This window comes from Aulonocara sp. 'chitande type north' Nkhata Bay, unplaced genomic scaffold (genome assembly GCF_057382095.1).
Source record: "Aulonocara sp. 'chitande type north' Nkhata Bay isolate Kocher_YH1m ecotype deep benthic unplaced genomic scaffold, A_spYH_male_GT1.1 unmapped_scaffold_29, whole genome shotgun sequence".
Classification (NCBI taxonomy): domain Eukaryota; kingdom Metazoa; phylum Chordata; class Actinopteri; order Cichliformes; family Cichlidae; genus Aulonocara; species Aulonocara sp. 'chitande type north' Nkhata Bay.
In genome coordinates, this window is record NW_028234361.1 from 354980 (window position 1) to 361115 (window position 6136).

A 6136-nucleotide genomic window follows, 5' to 3' on the forward strand; every position below is an offset into this window, starting at 1 on the left:
TTCTGTCTGTGTGCTTTGGTGTGTGTGAGTGTGTGTGTGTGTGTGTTGACAGAGAGAGAGAGAGACAGAGAGAGAGAGAGAGAGAGAGAGAGAAAGAGAGAGGGAGAGATACAAAGGAATGTAATTCAAATTTTGCACTTCAGACCTTACAGTGTGTGTGTGTGTGTGTGTGTGTGTGTGTTGACAGAGAGAGAGAGAGAGAGGGAGAGATACAAAGGAATGTAATTCAAATTTTGCACTTCAGACCTTACTGTGTGTGTGTGTGTGTGTGTGTGTGTGTGTCTGTCTTTTACACAAAAAATGCACTTGCAACAACTTTAATATGGAATGTACTGGACTTCCCAGCTAGGCGCCCTCCTGTGGACGACAGGTGCAATCCCAGTTGCACAGCACTTGACCAGCTTCTGTGTGTGTGTGTGTGTGTGTGTGTGTGTGTGTGACAGACAGACAGACAGACAGACAGAGAGGGAGATTCAAAGCATCAGGACCAGGAGATGACACAGTGCTCCAAAGGCCTGATTCTGCTGCCTCCTCCTCCACCCACCTGCTGCAGACGCTTCTGTGAAGGGAAACTGCTACATGTTATGTCACCGATCCCTGCCATGCTGCGTGTCTAACGACCCGGCAGGGCCTGCTGAGTACAGTGGTGGTGGAATCGGCCCGATCGGACACTCCTATCTGCCACTTTGACCTTTTTATTCCGTCAAATTTGGACCCATTTACACCAAGTCCAGAACCGTTGGTGCTATCGACATGGGGTCTTCACCAGCGCGTGCGGAGCGGCAGAAACACCCCACGTAGACACCACTTTCATCCCTCTACGACACTTACTTTCCCAGTTATTCCATTTTATTCCGTCAAGCTCTGGCTAAATCCCCTTAACCTAACCAACCCTAATCATACCTGCATTTGTCCACTGGAGGGAGACAAAAACACCAAGCTCTGAGATTCAAATTTTGAACTGCAGACCTCACAGTGTCTGTGTGTGTGTGTGTGTGTGTGTGTGTGTGTGTGTGCGCTTTGGTGTGTTTGCTTTGGTGTGTGTGTGTGTGTGTGTGTGTGACAGAGAGAGAGAGAGAGAGAGTGACACTTGCTGTGTATTTAAGAAACAAACGCTCAAAGAAACCAAACAGAATGACACAGGCAGAAAGACACTGTTTTATTTTGGTAACCAATGATGCATTTCTTCTCCGCTTGTACAGTGCACCCTGAAGCCGTGTGTGGACCAGGAGATCAGCAGAACAGGAACCACAGAGCGTCAGCGGCAGACATCCAAGCTGCACAGGGCACACGCAGCACCAGGCAGAATTAATGACGTCCCTGATCCACAGCTCAAGCCCAGCCACCCGCTGCCTCCTCGCCGCCTCCTCCCGGGACCTTCAAGGACCACCCACCAGCCACTGGTACACATTCCAATCTTACACAATGGCCCCAGCATCACAGGGCATCTCCTGACATTAAAATCTATCCTGATTTCTGTTGTTTTTCCCTCATCTCTGAGCCGCTGAGTGTGAGTGTGTGTGTGTGTGTGTGTGTGTGTGTGTGTGTGTGTGTGTGTGTGTCTCTCTCTCTTTTACACAAAAAACACATGTCAGTTGTTAAGGAAAATGTTATAAAACACTTCTTCAGTAAAGACTCAGAGAAGAGAAACACACAGAACTTCTTGCTAGCAAGGGCAGCCTCCACTCTAAGAGACTCCAGTGAGAGAACTGCCCCGGTCTTTATTTTATACTCCATTGAGCGTGTGTGTGTGCGTGTGTGTGTGTGTGTGTGTGTGTGTGTGTGTGTGTGTGTGTGTTGACAGAGAGAGAGAGAGAGAGACAGAGAGAGAGAGAGAGAGAGAGGGAGAGATACAAAGGAATGTAATTCAAATTTTGCACTTCAGACCTTACAGTGTGTGTGTGTGTGTGTGTGTGTTGACAGAGAGAGAGAGAGAGAGAGAGAGAGAGAGAGAGAGAGAGAGAGAGAGAGAGAGGGAGAGATACAAAGGAATGTAATTCAAATTTTGCACTTCAGACCTTACAGTGTGTGTGTGTGTGTGTGTGTGTGTGTGTGTGTGTGTGTGTGTGTCTGTCTTTTACACAAAAAATGCACTTGCAACAACTTTAATATGGAATGTACTGGACTTCCCAGCTAGGCGCCCTCCTGTGGATGACAGGTGCAATTGATTGTCAAAAGCAGATATCTAACAGCTTCTGACACTTTGTACCGCATTGAGCCAGCAGAGGGAGCCCCCCTGGTTCAATCCCAGTTGCACAGCAGTTGTGACCAGCTTCTGTCTGTGTGCTTTGGTGTGTGTGAGTGTGTGTGTGTGTGTGTTGACAGAGAGAGAGAGAGACAGAGAGAGAGAGAGAGAGAGAGAGAGAGAGAGGGAGAGATACAAAGGAATGTAATTCAAATTTTGCACTTCAGACCTTACAGTGTGTGTGTGTGTGTGTGTGTGTGTGTGTGTGTTGACAGAGAGAGAGAGAGAGAGGGAGAGATACAAAGGAATGTAATTCAAATTTTGCACTTCAGACCTTACTGTGTGTGTGTGTGTGTGTGTGTGTGTGTGTGTCTGTCTTTTACACAAAAAATGCACTTGCAACAACTTTAATATGGAATGTACTGGACTTCCCAGCTAGGCGCCCTCCTGTGGACGACAGGTGCAATCCCAGTTGCACAGCACTTGACCAGCTTCTGTGTGTGTGTGTGTGTGTGTGTGTGTGTGTGACAGACAGACAGACAGACAGACAGAGAGGGAGATTCAAAGCATCAGGACCAGGAGATGACACAGTGCTCCAAAGGCCTGGTTCTGCTGCCTCCTCCTCCACCCACCTGCTGCAGACGCTTCTGTGAAGGGAAACTGCTACATGTTATGTCACCGATCCCTGCCATGCTGCGTGTCTAACGACCCGGCAGGGCCTGCTGAGTACAGTGGTGGTGGAATCGGCCCGATCGGACACTCCTATCTGCCACTTTGACCTTTTTATTCCGTCAAATTTGGACCCATTTACACCAAGTCCAGAACCGTTGGTGCTATCGACATGGGGTCTTCACCAGCGCGTGCGGAGCGGCAGAAACACCCCACGTAGACACCACTTTCATCCCTCTACGACACTTACTTTCCCAGTTATTCCATTTTATTCCGTCAAGCTCTGGCTAAATCCCCTTAACCTAACCAACCCTAATCATACCTGCATTTGTCCACTGGAGGGAGACAAAAACACCAAGCTCTGAGATTCAAATTTTGAACTGCAGACCTCACAGTGTCTGTGTGTGTGTGTGTGTGTGTGTGTGTGTGTGTGTGCGCTTTGGTGTGTTTGCTTTGGTGTGTGTGTGTGTGTGTGTGTGTGTGTGACAGAGAGAGAGAGAGAGAGAGTGACACTTGCTGTGTATTTAAGAAACAAACGCTCAAAGAAACCAAACAGAATGACACAGGCAGAAAGACACTGTTTTATTTTGGTAACCAATGATGCATTTCTTCTCCGCTTGTACAGTGCACCCTGAAGCCGTGTGTGGACCAGGAGATCAGCAGAACAGGAACCACAGAGCGTCAGCGGCAGACATCCAAGCTGCACAGGGCACACGCAGCACCAGGCAGAATTAATGACGTCCCTGATCCACAGCTCAAGCCCAGCCACCCGCTGCCTCCTCGCCGCCTCCTCCCGGGACCTTCAAGGACCACCCACCAGCCACTGGTACACATTCCAATCTTACACAATGGCCCCAGCATCACAGGGCATCTCCTGACATTAAAATCTATCCTGATTTCTGTTGTTTTTCCCTCATCTCTGAGCCGCTGAGTGTGAGTGTGTGTGTGTGTGTGTGTGTGTGTGTGTGTCTCTCTCTCTTTTACACAAAAAACACATGTCAGTTGTTAAGGAAAATGTTATAAAACACTTCTTCAGTAAAGACTCAGAGAAGAGAAACACACAGAACTTCTTGCTAGCAAGGGCAGCCTCCACTCTAAGAGACTCCAGTGAGAGAACTGCCCCGGTCTTTATTTTATACTCCATTGAGCGTGTGTGTGTGCGTGTGTGTGTGTGTGTGTGTGTGTGTGTGTGTGTGTGTGTGTGTTGACAGAGAGAGAGAGAGAGAGACAGAGAGAGAGAGAGAGAGAGAGGGAGAGATACAAAGGAATGTAATTCAAATTTTGCACTTCAGACCTTACAGTGTGTGTGTGTGTGTGTGTGTGTTGACAGAGAGAGAGAGAGAGAGAGAGAGAGAGAGAGAGAGAGAGAGAGAGAGAGAGGGAGAGATACAAAGGAATGTAATTCAAATTTTGCACTTCAGACCTTACAGTGTGTGTGTGTGTGTGTGTGTGTGTGTGTGTGTGTGTGTGTGTCTGTCTTTTACACAAAAAATGCACTTGCAACAACTTTAATATGGAATGTACTGGACTTCCCAGCTAGGCGCCCTCCTGTGGATGACAGGTGCAATTGATTGTCAAAAGCAGATATCTAACAGCTTCTGACACTTTGTACCGCATTGAGCCAGCAGAGGGAGCCCCCCTGGTTCAATCCCAGTTGCACAGCAGTTGTGACCAGCTTCTGTCTGTGTGCTTTGGTGTGTGTGAGTGTGTGTGTGTGTGTGTTGACAGAGAGAGAGAGAGACAGAGAGAGAGAGAGAGAGAGAGAGAGAGAGAGGGAGAGATACAAAGGAATGTAATTCAAATTTTGCACTTCAGACCTTACAGTGTGTGTGTGTGTGTGTGTGTGTGTGTGTGTGTGTTGACAGAGAGAGAGAGAGAGAGGGAGAGATACAAAGGAATGTAATTCAAATTTTGCACTTCAGACCTTACTGTGTGTGTGTGTGTGTGTGTGTGTGTGTGTGTCTGTCTTTTACACAAAAAATGCACTTGCAACAACTTTAATATGGAATGTACTGGACTTCCCAGCTAGGCGCCCTCCTGTGGACGACAGGTGCAATCCCAGTTGCACAGCACTTGACCAGCTTCTGTGTGTGTGTGTGTGTGTGTGTGTGTGTGTGACAGACAGACAGACAGACAGACAGAGAGGGAGATTCAAAGCATCAGGACCAGGAGATGACACAGTGCTCCAAAGGCCTGGTTCTGCTGCCTCCTCCTCCACCCACCTGCTGCAGACGCTTCTGTGAAGGGAAACTGCTACATGTTATGTCACCGATCCCTGCCATGCTGCGTGTCTAACGACCCGGCAGGGCCTGCTGAGTACAGTGGTGGTGGAATCGGCCCGATCGGACACTCCTATCTGCCACTTTGACCTTTTTATTCCGTCAAATTTGGACCCATTTACACCAAGTCCAGAACCGTTGGTGCTATCGACATGGGGTCTTCACCAGCGCGTGCGGAGCGGCAGAAACACCCCACGTAGACACCACTTTCATCCCTCTACGACACTTACTTTCCCAGTTATTCCATTTTATTCCGTCAAGCTCTGGCTAAATCCCCTTAACCTAACCAACCCTAATCATACCTGCATTTGTCCACTGGAGGGAGACAAAAACACCAAGCTCTGAGATTCAAATTTTGAACTGCAGACCTCACAGTGTCTGTGTGTGTGTGTGTGTGTGTGTGTGTGTGTGTGTGCGCTTTGGTGTGTTTGCTTTGGTGTGTGTGTGTGTGTGTGTGTGTGTGTGTGACAGAGAGAGAGAGAGAGAGAGTGACACTTGCTGTGTATTTAAGAAACAAACGCTCAAAGAAACCAAACAGAATGACACAGGCAGAAAGACACTGTTTTATTTTGGTAACCAATGATGCATTTCTTCTCCGCTTGTACAGTGCACCCTGAAGCCGTGTGTGGACCAGGAGATCAGCAGAACAGGAACCACAGAGCGTCAGCGGCAGACATCCAAGCTGCACAGGGCACACGCAGCACCAGGCAGAATTAATGACGTCCCTGATCCACAGCTCAAGCCCAGCCACCCGCTGCCTCCTCGCCGCCTCCTCCCGGGACCTTCAAGGACCACCCACCAGCCACTGGTACACATTCCAATCTTACACAATGGCCCCAGCATCACAGGGCATCTCCTGACATTAAAATCTATCCTGATTTCTGTTGTTTTTCCCTCATCTCTGAGCCGCTGAGTGTGAGTGTGTGTGTGTGTGTGTGTGTGTGTGTGTGTGTGTCTCTCTCTCTTTTACACAAAAAACACATGTCAGTTGTTAAGGAAAATG